Source organism: Lipotes vexillifer, unplaced genomic scaffold (genome assembly GCF_000442215.2).
Source record: "Lipotes vexillifer unplaced genomic scaffold, Lipotes_vexillifer_v1.1 scaffold397, whole genome shotgun sequence".
In the NCBI taxonomy this organism is placed as follows: Eukaryota; Metazoa; Chordata; class Mammalia; order Artiodactyla; family Lipotidae; genus Lipotes; species Lipotes vexillifer.
The window spans coordinates 3023324-3036266 of record NW_006772681.1 but is presented as its reverse complement, the minus strand read 5'-3'; the positions used below and the strand labels follow the sequence as shown (position 1 = coordinate 3036266).

The 12943-nt window shown below is 44.8% G+C and overlaps 1 protein-coding gene across 1 annotated transcript in view; it reads left to right on the top strand.

The window, feature by feature from the left end:
- PHF20 (PHD finger protein 20) overlaps positions 1 to 12943 on the top strand; it is a 138312-nt gene that overhangs the window by 400 nt on the left and 124969 nt on the right. Inside the window, exon 2 of the mRNA XM_007447754.1 lies at positions 2016 to 2502. The gene's annotated coding sequence lies outside the window, so the exon portion shown is untranslated. The remainder of the gene's footprint in view (positions 1 to 2015; positions 2503 to 12943) is intronic.

Genomic DNA, 12943 nt, shown 5'->3' with positions numbered 1-12943 from the left:
TACCCGGCCCCGCCCCCCGCCTGGCCCGGCTCGCCCAGCCGGGAGGGAGGCCCGGGGACCGCTGCTGAGAGCGTGGCGGGCGTGCGGGCGGCGCCCAATCCCTAGGGCTGCCCGCAGGAGTGACGGTGGCTGCGGCCAATCAGCGACTCCCGAGGGGGCTGGGCCGCGGGGTGCGGGGCCCGGGGCGCGGAGCGGGCCGTGTTGGGGGTGGGGTGTAAGCGCTAGGGCCGGAGCCTGAGCTGTGTGGCCCTCGAGAGCTCCACAGGCAGCCCCTGTAGTTGTCTTGTGCTTTGGGAACGCGTTTTTTTAAATTGATTCTTTTATCCTATTCTGGGGAGCACACCCCTTTCTCAAGCGCCAGACTATGGGAGTGTCCCCTTTCTCTATAGTTTTTAGAAAATGTGCTCGGTGCACCCCTTTTCTTAAGCTCCAGCCCTGGGATGTTATCTAAATTTCCAAAGCCTGCCCAACTAAGGATGTATCCCTTGACCCACGACCCCCAGACTGGGAGGACACTACCTTTTCGAGCCTCCAGTCTGAGTAAGCATCCCCTTTCAAATTTTGGGGTTCTTCCCATTAGCGAGTCTTAAATCTCCGGTCCAATAACCAAAGTGTTTTGGGTACTTATATTCGCACAAAATCGAGGAAGAATTAATTCCCTATTCCAGGCCCCAAATCTGGCAACGTGCTTTCCAGAATTTCTTAAATTTGGGGGCCGCTTCCTTTCCCTGCTCTTTCAAAATCTGGGAGTGCACCTCATTTCCAGAGTCTACCGAAAATGAGATCCAAATCCTGAAATTTGAGGATATATATTTGTATTTACACAAGGAAATTCACTACTTTTTCCAGTCACTCTATTCTTGGGGTTGCACCGTTTTTCATGAGTTCTCTAAGTCCGACCACCTTATTTCCTGGGGGAGACTTTTCATATCTGAAAGTGTATTTGTTTCCTGTGCCCTCCAGATGTACAGCATGCACTACTTTTGGTTACACAATTCTCAGGGTGCAGCAACCATCCTGGTGCTTGTTAAATCTGGGACGGCGCACCTTTTTTCTGAGTTTGTTCATTTCCATACGATGGTCCAAGGTTCTTGAGCTTTTCTGCCATCCAAGATATTTTCTTTCCTCAGCTTCCTTCCCTCTTTGGAACCCTGTTTACCTTTAGGTGCTCTCCCTGTCAGGGCAGTGCACCTATTTCCTCTTCCTTCCTCTGGTGAATAAATATCTTCAGCACCACACTTTCTCTGCTTCTGGGGCCTTTTTTCTGTGCACACTTCCTAGTCTTACCTCCTGAAGTCCCCTCCCCCTAGGGGAGGATCTCCCCGCCCATCCTAAAGGGGTTGCCTGCATGTTGTCTCCCATATGTCTACTTTATCTTTTACTTTTCTGCTAACAGGAGCTCTTTTCTCTTGGCTTGCCCTATCCCCGGGCATTTTTCTGGTTTCTTTCTTTCTTTGGACACTGCTCTGCTTATTGGTGGCTGTAAAGATTTTCCCTTTTCCTCCCCTTGCTCTGGAAGTGGCTTCAAGTCCAGGGCTGCTTGACTCCCCAGCGCTGGATTTAAACTGGAAAGGAATCCCCTTGCATTTCTTTGGTTATTCACAGCGCTCTTAATCCTCCTGGTGGTTTGCTTCCTATAAGATTCTGGTTAGATGGGTACTGTTTTCTCCTTTGCTTTATTTCCCTTCGTTGGAAAAAAACAAAACCAAAAAACCCTCAAGAGATTCTTTAGTCTTGCTTCCAACTCATACGCTTCCTCCCTACATTGGCTTTTTTCCTTCCTTTTATCAAGAAAGGAGGTCATTTGGAGGAATTTCTTGGTCATTCTTTGTTTGTTGTTGTTTCTGGGGGAGAAGTGGGAGATGGATATTTAAAACTCTCCCCGTAATCCTCTCACTTATCTGCCAAGCCTTGCCCCCAAACCCCTCCTTAAAATCTGCAAATGTCTGAGACCTCTCCTCTCCTAAGAGCCTCTCAGTAGGTTCTTTCTTTTGTATTTCCCTCTGTCTTTCCAGATCTTACTCAGGGCTTCTCAGCGGGAACGAACCAGATTAATTTCTCCACAGCTGGAATCTCAAGTGCTTATGGGATAATGACACCTCTGACCTTTCTCCCTTTCGGGAAGTACTTGAGTGTGCAGCTGTATGAGGCCTCAGTGCGGGAGAGAGTTTGAGCCCGAGAAGCTACCCTGGCAGGACAAGGCAGAAAAATACTGCATTTTCAGGACCACGTCCTCCTGAATCTCATTTGAAGATTGGATGTTTGCCAAGCACCTGCTTCTTAGGGATGCTGGGGGATTTAATGATACTCCCAGGAACCTGTAGGAATTAATGGGGCTTGTGGTGAAGTGCTCTGAACTCAGTGTTGGAACTTGAATAAAATGAATCATTATTGTATTTTCAGAACAACTAAGCTGTTTTAAATTTCATGTGCATGAAAATGCTAGAGCTGTGTTATTTCAGGAAGTGAAATGGATCCCACATTTATATCATGTGGTCATTAGTAAGTACCAAATTCATTAAAAAGCATTGGAGGTCTGTCTGAGCAGTACCTAATAAAATATGGTATACAGAAAGTGAACAGGTACTTTGTCTCTTATTTGCCTGTTTGGTACTCTATCTGTGTAGTGCTATATATATAGTCCACCCTTAAAGTATTCTGCACCAGTGCTGCGCAAACTTGAATGTGCAAATAAATCACCTGGGGTGGGGAGTGTCTTGCTAAAATGCTGATTCTAATCCAGTAGGTTTAAGGTGGGGCCTGAGTATATTCTTTTCTAATTCCCAGGTGGTGTTAATATTACTGAACTAAACTTTGAGTAGTTAGGTTCTGTGCACAAAGTTAAAGATTTCTCTTTGAAAATAGGAAGGTGGTGGTTAGCTTTAAGCTGGGGCATTATTTTCCATTCTCTCTTTATCTAGACGTGCACTCCTTAGAGTTTGTACAAGTCCCCTTTGGAGGACTACTATTTATATTCATTTGTAGTTATTCTAGCATTAAACTTTTAAAATCACGGCTGGAACTTCTCCAGGAGTTTGATTCCTATGCATTTTGTCAAATTTAAATGCTTAACTGTTTCTTGGGACTTCCCTGGTGGCACAATGGTTAAGAATCCGCCTGCCAATGCAGAGGACATGGGTTCGAGCCCTGGTCTGGGAAGATCCCACATGCCGTGGAGCAACTGAGCCTGTGTGCCACAACTACTGAGCCTGCGTGCCACAACTACTGAAGCCCGCATGCCTAGAGCCCGTTCCCTGCATCAAGAGAAGCCACTGCAATGAGAAGCCTGTGCACTGCAATGAAAAGTAGCCCCCGCTCGCTGCAACTAGAGAAAGCCCGCGCGCAGCAATGAAGACCCAACACAGCCAAAAACAAACAAATAAACAAATTTATGTAATACATAAATAAATAAATAAATAAATAAATAAATGCTTAACTATTTCTTGATTGAAGGTAAGCATAACTCTTGACATAAAATCATTCTAGTAAATCCTATGTAGTAATCAGCCAGCTTACCTCTCTGGTTCCTCATCTATTACCCTACCATGGGTAGTGATTCTGAGATACTCCAAGTCAACAGGGTAACAGGTATTGGAATTTCCAAGGAGTCCTTCCTGATTTTCTTGGTCCTGGAAATGGGCCTGGGAGACGCAGGTGCCTGGACCCTGAATGGAAGCTACTGACTTGTCTCTGTATGTAGCTTCACAAAGGTGAATGCTGGTGGGAATATGACATTTTTTGGTGGGAATCATGGTTTATGATGCACTCTCTCCTTTTATATCCACATCTATTTTTAAGTCTTAGTGGGTTTTTTCTTTCTAAGTGTCTTAGGTCATCTGTACCTATTTCCCTGGCTATCACCTGTCGTGGACTTTTCCCAGCATGATCCTATCCTGGGCCCTAATCAGGACAAACCTGAATGACTAGACTATTTTGTGTCCTGGTCCTCTCCCTTCCCCCCATCCCTCACATGAGTGTCAGATAGATCCTCTTCAGTAACGGATTTGATCTGGATTTGGCTCTAGTCCCAGCTCTTCCACTCACTGTGAGACCTCAGGCAAGTTACTTAATACTACTGGACCTCATTCTCCCCATTTGTAAAGTGAGGGGCTGATTATCTCCAAGGTCTACTCTGCTCTGAGCCTTTGTTCGTGCCTTGCTTAGAAACCCAGTGTCTGTGGGAGCTTGTAGCAGATCTGATTTCCTTCACGTGCTCTTTTGGGCATGCTGCCAATCATTTCCATGTCCGAGTCACTTCTGCCACTGCCTCTTTTCTAGCCGAGGCAGCCACCTTGTCTTCACACCCAGCTTCAGCATTCTTCTGCCTCCGTGTCCTCTGCCATTTCCATGCTGTATTTCATTCAGAACTGTCTAAGCTTCTCAAAGAAGTCTTCCTTGAATTCTCCATTCAACGTTAGCTACTTCCCTGAATCACTAAGAGGGAGTCTGTAGTTGACCTGCAATTTTGTTTATTTGCAAGTTCCCTTATCTGATGTGTATTTTAAAAATGTTTTTCCCTCCTCCTCACCCCAGCTTTCTTTTTTGCTTTGAATTAGCAGAGTAAGTAGAATGAAATTTAAAAATGAAGCAGGTAGTTTGCCTTTTGCTGGAATTTGGGGAAAATGAATGTAATGCTTTTAGCCATTTTCTCTCAAGGTCTCAAGGAAATCAGCTAGCTGGTTCTTCATCCTGGATTTTTTTTTTTTTTTTTTTTTTTGCGGTACGTGGGCCTCTCACCGTTGTGGACTCTCCCGTTGCGGAGCACAGGCTCTGGACGCGCAGGCCCAGCAGCCATGGCTCACGGGCCCAGCCGCTTCGCGGCATGTGGGATCCTCCTGGACCGGGGCACGAACCTGTGTCCCCTGCATTGGCAGGCGGACTCTCAACCACTGCGCCACCAGGGAAGCCCCGTCCTGGATTTTAAAGGTGCTTAAACACCCTATCAAATTTGAAAGTGTTTCCTAAGTTCAAACTTCAGTTTTTAAAAATAAATTTATTTATTTTATTTATTTATTTTTGGCTGCATTGGGTCTTTGTTGCTGCGCGTGGGCTTTCTCTAGTTGCGGCGAGCGGGGGCTACTCTTCCCTGTGGTGTGTGTGCTCCTTATTGCGGTGGCTTCTCTTGCTGCGGAGCACAGGCTCTAGGCATGTGGGCTTCAGTAGTTGTGGCTCGCGGGCTCTAGAGTGCGGGCTCAGTAGTTGTGGTGCGTGGGCCCAGTTGCTCTGCAGCATGTGGGATCTTCCCGGACCAGGGATCGAACCCGTGTCCCCTGCATTGGCAGGAGTTTCTGCTTTATAACAGAGTGAGTCAGTTATACATATATATATGTTCCCATATCTCTTCCCTCTTTGTCTCCCTCCCTCCCACCCTCCCTATCCCACCCCTCCAGACAGCCACAAAGAACCGAGCCGGTTTCCCTGTGCCATGCGGCTGCTTCCCACTGGCTATCTACCTTACGTTTGTTAGTATATATATGTCCATGTCTCTCTCTCGCCCTAACACACCTCACCCTTCCCCCTCCCCATATCCTCAAGTCTGTTCTCCAGTAGGTCTCTGTCTTTATTCCTGTTTTACCCCTAGGTTCTTCATAAGAATTTTTTTTTCTTAAATTCCATATATATGTGTTAGCATACGGTATTTGTCCTTCTCTTTCTGACTTACTTCACTCCGTATGACAGACTCTAGATCTATCCACCTCATTACAAATAGCTCAATTTCGTTTCTTTTTATGGCTGAGTAATATTCCATTGTATATATGTGCCACATCTTCTTTATCCATTCATCCGACGGCGGGCACTTAGGTTGTTTCCATCTCCGGGCTATTGTAAATAGAGCTGCAATGAACATTTTGGTACATGACTCTTTCTGAATTCTGGTTTCCTCAGGGTATATACCTAGTAGTGGGATTGCTGGGTCATATGGTAGTTCTATTTGTAGTTTTTTAAGGAACCTCCATACTGTTCTCCATAGTGGCTGAACCAATTCACATTCCCACCAGCAGTGCAAGAGTGTTCCCTTTTCTCCACACCCTCTCCAGCATTTATTGTTTCTAGATTTTTTGATGATGGTGGCAGGCGGATTCTTAACCACTGTGCCACCAGGGAAGTCCCCAAACTTCATTTAAAAATTACTTCTAAATGCTCTTCCTTCTAGGAATACACTCAGCCACAAAACCTGACAAGAAGTTGCTAAGGACAATGATAAGAAATTTAAATTTTAAATAACTTCATCAGTGAGTAAAGCTAACGATTCTTTGAGAGCACCTGATTATTCTCAAGGGCAGGTGCTGATGTTGCCTGGAAATCAGGGATCAAAGATGTATATAACCTAATCCCCCTTCCTCATCTTTCTAGGAAGTGATGGGATGTTTACATGTTTCTTGATAAACCTTTTTTTTTGTCTTTTTTTTTTTTTTTTTGATAAACATACTTTAAACCAAAACGTGTGTTTAGTCAGAGCCTCCTTGGTTAGATTGTAAGTTTGGAGAGGGAGGATGCTGTCCCTGTCTTAATTCATTTTAGCAACTGACCTTTACAGGTTGTTGATTAACTTTGGGGTAACCTGTTGAAAATTGAAACCTTGATTTGTAATAATGCTGTGACAACTTTACTAGATCTTGTGCTAGGTATCAACTGTCCTTTGCTTTCTTTGGCCAAATAATGGAAGAGGTGAGCTTTTAGAAATCCCGTAAAATTTTAACAGCTGGGTATGAGTCACCAAACATAAATAGGGCAGTTGTATGAAAGGGAGGTGGTTCCTGAATCAGTGGACTTAGGGGAAGGAAGAAGAGGAGGGGCCTGGGAAAGGATTTTAAATGATGGTTTTATTTGATAAGAGCTTTTCCCTTGTCAGGAGCATAATCCTAAGATTTTAAAGACTGACTCCCAGGCATCTTAGATGATGTAAGAGGTCTCATCTTGTCCTAGTAGAGACCTGATTTTCAAGAGGTCTCTTTTTCCTGTGGAAAAGGCACATGGCTAAGTGGATTGATGTGCCTTCCTTGCTTATACAGGTGCTGGGATTTATAGGTTGTGGAACCCTAGCCTGGAAATGTGGGCGTTTTAGTTAGCATTGTTTGGAGCACTCTATTAGGTCTTATTGAATCTTTACAATTTATCCATTATCTTCATCTAATAGACAGGAAAACTGAGATTAAGTAATTTATTTGTCCAAGGTCATTTGGCTAATGACCCAGGTTGCTTTGCCTGCAAGCCTGGTGCCCTTACATCCTCCTCTCTACAGCTGCCTTACTTTTCTCCCTCAAGGTTTGAATAAGTCCCATAGTCACAATATCAAACAGGTGGCAGCCTGGAACGCAGGACTGAGGCACTGTTGGGAGAAGAGGTGGCCTTGCCACCTCATCTCAGATTCTGTTCCTGACCATGTAAACATCTCTTAATTGTAAAAGCCAAAGTCTCCCAGCTGAGGCTGCATTTCTCCCCTTCTTTTTTTTTTTGGTACGCGGACCTCTCACTGTTGTGACCTCTCCCGTTGCGGAGCACAGGCTCTGGACACGCAGGCTCAGCAGCCATGGCTCACGGGCCCAGCCGCTCCACGGCATGTGGGATCTTCCCAGACCGGGGCACAAACCCGCGTCCTCTGCATCGGCAGGTGGACTCTCAACCACTGCGCCAGCAGGGAAGCCCATTTCTCCCCTTCTTGAGGCCCCGGTGCGTGGCTGGTTTGGTCTGCTTGACAGTCTCTAAGTCTCATGGAGTGGTGAATGCTGTCCAAAGTGCTTTGATGAGTAGGACGTCGGTCATACTGTGACCTATATGAGAATTATACATCTGCAATTCAGAAAGGCAAGATAGTTTAAGAGGCCACCTTTCATGTCCAGGCTGCGTGGAATGTGGTGGTGAAGGACCAGAATTTGGAGGCAGAATGCCCGAGTTTGCATTCTAGCATCTGCCACTCTGTTGGGGCTACATGTCACTTGGGTGTGGGGCTCAAACGTCTTGGGACCCTCCCTGTAGCACAGACATTGGAGGCAGACTTCCAGCATGGCAAGTTTCTAATATATCTGGATCTCTGTTTTCTTTCTCAAGTATCATCATAACTACCTCACATCTATCATTGTGTCAGTAAATATTACCCTTTTCTCTCCATTTCCTAATCTATAAAATGGGAATAAGAAAATCTAATTTATAAGATTATTAAAACTTGGTGAACTGTGAAGAGTTGAGTATGTTACCATTATTTTGTTTTATTCCTCTTACAAAATGTTTGTAAAATCCCCTATGTTAATTGTGGTTTTTTATAATAGAAGTGCAGTTGATTTACAATGTTGTGTTAATTTCTGCTGTACAGCAGTGATTCAGTTATACATATACATGTATATTCTTTTTTAAATATTCTTTTCCATTATGGTTTATCATAGAATACTGAATATAGTTCTCTGTGCTATACAGTAGGACCTTGTTGTTCAAAGGCCTTATTTTTTTCAATTTTCTAATTTTTTTGGCCACATCTTGCGGGATCTTAGTTCCCGGACCAGGGATCAAACCCGGGGCCCCCTAACCACTGGACTGCCAGGGAATTGCCTCAAAGGCCTTACTTTTAAACGTAGTATAAATAGAGTGGGTTTTGGAGGAGGTCCTGCTTCTCAAATCCCAGCTCTTCCTCCTAGCCAGGTGACCATTGGCAAGTTATTTGCTCTAAGCCTCCTTTCCCTCCTCTGTAAAATGGGATAATACTGCCAACTTCTCTGCATTGTTGGGAATGAAATATTTGTCAAGGATTTAGCCTGTGGTGAAAACTCAGTAAAAGTTAGCCACTTTCTGGTGTTAATAATAAAGACCAGGAACAAAAGTTAATACTTAAAGAATAAGGTAATTAATTGACTTAAATTTAATTTTTATTTATCTTTAAAGCCCCATGGGCAGTGAATCAGTTGTAATTTAGGAAAATGTCTTTGGAGGTCCCATGGGGTATTGACTCTATCTCCAAATTGTTTTCCTTTGTAATATAGTGATGCCTCAATTAAGGAATCCTGTAAGAACAGTTTAGTCAGGTATATTTAAAAAAAGATTCCCTTCCCTAAAAGGAACCCACACAAACCCGCTCCAGAGCTGCCTTCCGCCATTTATAGACTGGAGCCCTCCCTGTGACTGAAAACCGAGTACAGCTTTTCTTAGACTCCAGGGGCGGAATTGTGGTCTGTCTTCAGGGGCCTCCTTCCCTGTGCTTTGCCTTCCTCCCCCTTCCCCCATGGAGTGATAACAGTTCCTACATTTACCTGTGGATAGCACTTTTCAAAGAGCCTCCATATGATTGTCTCCTTGAATCCCTACATCCCTTAAGATGGGTGATACAGGTTGCTTTCCTATCTTCCTTTTTTGGCAATGAGGAAGCTGAGGTTATCTCATTTAACAAGCATCTGACTGCCAAGTAAGGGCGCTGCTTATTAGTTGCTGGGGATGCGTATGAGGAGTTAAATGCCTGAGGAGAGATAGGCTCAGAAACAGGCAATTTCAATGTAGGGTGCTGGGTTGTGGTCCAGATGGCAGGCAAGGCTGCCATGGGCGAATAATGGAGTGGGCCCTGGCCCAGCGCCCTTGGCAAGGTGCTGATGGCTGAGCCCAGTCTGAAGGACCAGGCAGAGGAAGCAGCACTGCAAGGAGTCTTGGTGTGTGGGTGGCATGAGAGCTTATTGTGTGCTAGGCTCTGTGCTAAGTAATTTTTATCTTCACAGCACCTGTATGAAGGTATGAAATAGGTACTGGTACTATCCCCATTTTACAGATAAGGAGCCTGAGGCTCAGAAAGGAAATGGCTTGTGCAAGGTTATCTGGAAAATGGTGGAGCTGGGGTCCAAACCCAGGCAGTCTCATTTCGGAGTTCTGGCTCATAACCAGCATATGCCGCTGGCCCTCTGCTGAGCTTGTTTGCTCCTCTCCTTGTAATCTCCCGTTTCTAACAACCCCCAGTTTGGTTTGGTCGTAATGGCTAGCTCACTGATGGCCTTGATGCTGCACTAGTAGTTTGAAGTCTGTTCTGTAGGGGAACTACTGAGCTTTTTTTTTTTTTTTCCTTCATTAAAGATATAATTGACATATAACCTGAAGTGTTTTAAACAGAGGAGTCTTATGATCAGATTTGTGCTTTAGAAATATTACTGTAGCAGCATTGATGAAGAGTAGCCATAGTGCAGTAGTTGGCTAGTAAGATTACCTGGGTTCGGCTCCTTGTCCCAATACTTGGTAGCTTTGTCATTTGGGCAGCTTACTTTCTGAACCTTAGCTTTTGCACCTCTGAAACAGGAATAATAGTAATCCTCATTACAAACCTATGAGGTAGATGCTAAATGAGACGATGTATATGTAAAGCACTTAGAATACCGTATGTCATAATATAAGCACCCAGAAGTCAGTTTGTAAGACAATATTGATTTGGATCTGGGGAGGGTGTGGCTGGAGGTTTTGAGCTCCATTGAGAGTTGTTGCAGTAATCGGATTAGAACTGATGGGGACCTGAACTGGGCAACCACTGGGCAATGGGAGAAACCTAGAAGTAGGTGTGACAAAATGGTGACTGAGAGTGAGATGCAAGGGTGATGCCCATGTTTCTAGCTTGGCACATTGGCCAGTCTTGGAGTCTTAAACTGTGATGGGGAGAAAAGGAGAAGGAACTTGTGAGGATAAGATGATTAGCTCAGTGAAGTTGAGTAATGTGCCAAAGGTCATTTAGCAAATATATTCTGGAGTCAAGCCTGGGCACTCGGCCCTTTCCATTGTTTCTGGGAAGATCCACTGACTTAACCAATTCTTTCTCAGTAATTCGGAATGAACCTGTGTTTGCTGTCTGTCTGAATTTTAATTGTGGAAGGAAAAGGCTGGCTCTTAGAGAAAGTATTTCAAGTATCTGGGAAGAGGGTAAGGGAATTTTTTGGGGGGGCCTTTTTCTTTCTTCCTGCCTCCTTACTTTCCTCCCCTCTTCCCGTTGTTTCCTTCCTTACCCTCTCAAGTGAAAGAGGCTAATTCAGCTCATTTAGTGTGAGTGTGACTTGGGCAAGGGCCTGAAGGAGTGGTTATGGTTGGCTTTAGACCCAGTCTTCTTTCTGTGTTGTTGAGGAGAGGATAGTGATGGAGGGGCCCTTGCTCCTACTTGAACCAACTTGTCACTTCCCTAGGACTAAAAATGTGCTCTTTTATGTTCTTTGTATTGGATACTATTTGTTAATATTGCATAATAATATTGACTGTAATCCTTTGTGTGTGATGTCCTTTTTGCTAGTGCTACTACTATCACACAGCCATTTTATCACCAGTATTGAATATTTAGTGTGTACTGTGCTAAGCACTTGACATCCGTTAGCTCGCTTATCCTCAGAATCCCAGGACGTAGGGGTTATTAATCTGCTTTTATAGATGGGCAAACAGAGGGAGGCTCAGTGATTTTTCTCATCTTCACTTAGCCAGCAATGAGTGGAGCCAGGATTCGCCAGAATCTGAGTCTGAAACCTGTCTGCTCCCATCCCTAAGTACTCCCTGGCCTTCCTCCGAGACAGAACCTTGGCAGAGTCCCCTTGGAAGCCTCGTCCTGTGAGACATAGGTGTCACTGGACCTGCTGATATTGTTTATGCTGTTCTGTAACAGTGGTGAGGGCTGCAGGGAGCATCTCCACCTCCTAGGCTCAGGGCTGTGAGGGGAGGGGAGCTCATTCCTTCCTGAGGCACCTTGCCTCTAGGACTTCCCCTCTACCTAGAATTCTCTTCCTCTGGATCTTCACATGGTTGTCTCCTTGTCATTTATTTATTTTAAAGGTAGATTATCTGTCTCCTTGTCATTTATTTATTTACTTTAAAGGTAGGTTTATTTATTTGTTTGTTTATTTATGGCTGCATTGGGTCTTCACGGGCTTTCTCTAGTTGCAGCGAGCTGGGAGTACTCTTGGTTACGGTGTGCAGGCTTCTCATTGCGGTGGCTTCTCTTGCTGCAGAGCAGGGGCTGTAGGCGCGCCGGCTTCAGTAGTTGTGGCTCGCGGGCTCTAGAGTGCAGGCTCAGTAGTTGTGGCTCATGGGCTTAGTTGCTCTGAGACATGTGGGATCTTCCCAGACCAGGGCTCGAACCCGTGTCCCCTACATTGGCAGGCAGATTCTCAACCACTGCGCCACCAGGGAAGCCCTGCTCCTGTTTTTTGAGTACCTACTTTGTGCTAGACATATAGGGGCTTTGCAAATCTTTCTTTCTTTCTTTTCTTTTTTTTTGTCTACGCTGCGCAGCTTGTGGGATATTAGTTCCCTGACCAGGAATCGAACCCACACTCCCTGCAGTGGAAGCACGGTCTTAACCTCTGGACTGCTACAGAAGTTCTGCAAATCTTTTCCTTTTAGCACCCGAGATAGGGGTCATTAATCCTCATTTGATGAGTTAGGAAAGAGAATCCAAAGATGTAGCTCATAGACTAACGTGTGGTAGTGGTTAAGAATCTGGAGCTGCAGGGCCTAGATTCAAATCCCGGCTCAGCCCCTTTCTATATGGGTGTCCTAGGGTGTCCCTCACTTTTCTCTGTTCCTCTCTGTTTTATCTTTACAATGAGGATTAATAATAGTACTTATCTCTGTGGTGGTTGTAAGGATCACATGGCTTAACATTTGTAGAATTAGTTATTGCTATTGTCAGTGTTTCTTATGTAGGTCTTGTTCTACTCTCCTTTTGTAAGGTTGGTTCACATCTTCATCATTTTAGTAGCTGAGTAACATTCTTTATTTCATTTATTAGGCATCTCTTGAGTATCAGTCATTCCTTTCCCTAATGGAGCTTAAAGTGTAGTCCTACTACATTAGGTTTTATTTAAATATTCTCTTACTATTATTATTATTATTATTATTTTTTGTGGTACGCGGGCCCCTCACTGTTGCGGTCTCTCCCGTCGCGGAGCACAGGCTCCGGACGCGCAGGCCCAGCGGCCACGGCTTGGGCTTCCCTGGTGGCGCAGTG